The 2,711-nt window shown below is 43.9% G+C and overlaps 1 non-coding gene across 1 annotated transcript; it reads left to right on the top strand.

The window, feature by feature from the left end:
- Positions 1–2,078: 2,078 nt before the first annotated feature.
- Positions 2,079–2,152, top strand: Trnai-uau (transfer RNA isoleucine (anticodon UAU)). Its single transcript has one exon. It is a non-coding gene; the product is annotated as a tRNA-Ile (tRNA).
- The last annotated feature ends 559 nt before the right edge of the window (positions 2,153–2,711 follow it).

Here is a 2,711-nt window from a genome sequence, read left to right as displayed (position 1 = left end):
AGTTCAATGTTTTCAATAGCAAAAGTCACTTTTCATGAGTTCTTTTAGCAACAGTAAACGAAAGCAGTTTTTCTAGCTATACGGAGCGGATGGCTGTTCTTCTGGGCTATCGCTCGCTCTTCGTGAAAATGCAACAGGTCACACTGGTTCGCAATACGTAAACAGGGTACGAAGAGCATCCTTAAGGTTTCTGCTATTGTCTGTACACGCAGAACAAACCAGCTGTTGTGCGCCGTTTCTTGGTTTGCTTCAGTTACAAATATCTATTCAATAAGAAGGTGTCCGCTAGTTAATTGTCTTCTTTTCAAGGGCAAATTTTCTGCACTTTCCTGGTCAGAGGGTTTCAGAAGCGTACATTTCAGCGCTAGTTCTATCTTAGTGTATTACTATCCCATCTGAAACGCTAAACATCTACAAAACCAAACAGGTATCCCTACACAAGGGACGGTGTTCAAATGGCTCTGAGCACTATGGGACTCAACTGCTGAGGTCATTAGTCCCCTAGAACTTAGAACTAGTTGAACCTAACTAACCTAAGGACATCACAAACACCCATGCCCGAGGCAGGATTCGAACCTGCGACCGTAGCGGTCTTGCGGTTCCAGACTGCAGCGCCTTTAACCGCACGGCCACTTCGGCCGGCTAAGGGACGGTGTGTTCAGTTTGAAACAACAGTTATAAATTTTCGTCAGCTAAGTGTATACATATCATACTGTATTCAACTATAGATATTTGTTATGAAGAATAAACGTATACAAAGTACTAACCAGTGGTTCTTCCTGTATTGCTAGCGGCCTTGCCGCAGTGGTAACACCGGTCCCCTTTAGATCACCGAAATTAACCGCTGTCGGGCTTGTCTAGCACTTGAATGGGTGACCATCCAGTCTGCCGAACGCTGTTGGCAAGCAGGGTGCACTCAGCCCATGTGAGGCAAACTGAGGAGCTGCTTGATTGAGAGGTAGCGGCTCCGGTCTCGTAAACCGACATACGGTCAGGAGAGCGGTGTGATGACCACATGCCCCTTCATATCAGCATTCAGTGACGCCTGTGGGCTGAAGATGACACGGGGGTCGGTTGGTACCGGTGGGTCTTCATGGCCTGTTCGGGTGAAGTTTAGTTTTTTTTCTGTGTTCAGTGTTAAATGTTATTGCAAATTTTACAAAGCACGTTAACTCAAAAATGGTTCAAATGGCTCTGAGCACTATGGGACTCAACTTCTGAGGTCATCAGTCCCCTAGAACTTAGAACTACTTAAACCTAACTAACCTAAAGACATCACACACATCCATGCCCGAGGCAGGATTCGAACCCGCGACCGTAGCGGTCTCGTGGTTAGAGACTGAAGCGCCTAGAACCGCTCGGCCACTCCGGCCGGCGCACGTTAACTCTCTGTGTTTCACATCAGCACGTGCATTATGGTTCCTACCAAACACCGTTGTAGCTATTAGACCCCTATTATCATCTATGATACTTCGTCACTGATGTTACTATATTTTTGTCTATTCTTTCATATTGACAATTGATTTGTTGCCTCCGGGGCTTTATTTTGACTATATTTAACATCAGTTATGTGACTCAGCTGCCAGTTCTGTGCTAGATTTTAGCCATCTAACATCGGATGTATAAGACAGATAGCTTCTCTCCTTTCCTGTCAGTTGTATGCAGGATAAAATGAATAAATGTGTGTGAATTCCGAAGGGACCGAACTGCTGAGCACATCGGTCCCTAGACTTACACACTACTTAAACTAAGAACAACACACAAGCCCATTCCCGAGGGAGGATTAGAATCTCCGGCGGGAGAAGCCGCGCAATCCGTGTCATGGCGCCTCAAACCACGCGGCCACTCAGCGGAGGTAATGACAGTGGCACGTAAAGTGCCCTCCGCCACACACCGTTGGGTGGCTTGCGGAGTATAACTGTAGAAATATATATATACATATATATATCAACGCGCCGCGAGTAATGAATGTAATGCGCAGGGGCACTACGAATGTAGTGCGGGACAATACGTTGAGAATGTGGGTTTCGCGGGATACGTGCCAGAGATAAGTCTCTGCAGTCGCACTGTCGTCTGTGTCCTCGGTGGCTCAGTTGGATAGAGCGTCTGCCCTATAAGCAGAAGATCCCGGGTTCGAGTCCCGGTAGGGGCACACGTTTTCATCTGTCCCTGTTGATGTATGTCAACGCCTGTAAGCAGGTAAGGGTTTGCATTTCATTGATAAAATAAATAACATTTTTCATTTCACTGACTGTAATGTTTGCACAACTGTATACAAAAGCTGTACCAATTTTATTCTTGATGAGAAATGTTGCTGCGTATTACCTAGACGTGGATTAAATGCGCTTTACTTGTTATATTACTTAGATGTAATTGATTTTCTTTCATGTAGCGCTTCTACTCACACATTCCTTACTTACTACCTACATCTATATGCTGTTCTATAATATTATTACCTTTCGCGTGTTTACACTGATGCTTCTGAGAGGTTAATATTTTTTTCTTCTTTTCATCATTACGCTCTTGTACGGCTGACCTGTAATTTTACTATAAAATTTTATTTCTGTTCTTATGTTTACAGTCAATATCTGATGTAGGATATTGTAATTATTTCAATACTGAATGTATGAAGAAGCACTAATTATGTTTTGGCTTTGGTTTGTTGTTAATAACAAACATCTGCGATTGGTTACTCTTTGATAAGTTTACAC

Source organism: Schistocerca cancellata, chromosome 4 (genome assembly GCF_023864275.1).
Source record: "Schistocerca cancellata isolate TAMUIC-IGC-003103 chromosome 4, iqSchCanc2.1, whole genome shotgun sequence".
Classification (NCBI taxonomy): Eukaryota; Metazoa; Arthropoda; class Insecta; order Orthoptera; family Acrididae; genus Schistocerca; species Schistocerca cancellata.
Note: the sequence above shows the minus strand (reverse complement) of the source record. Positions and strands in the feature narration are given on the sequence as shown.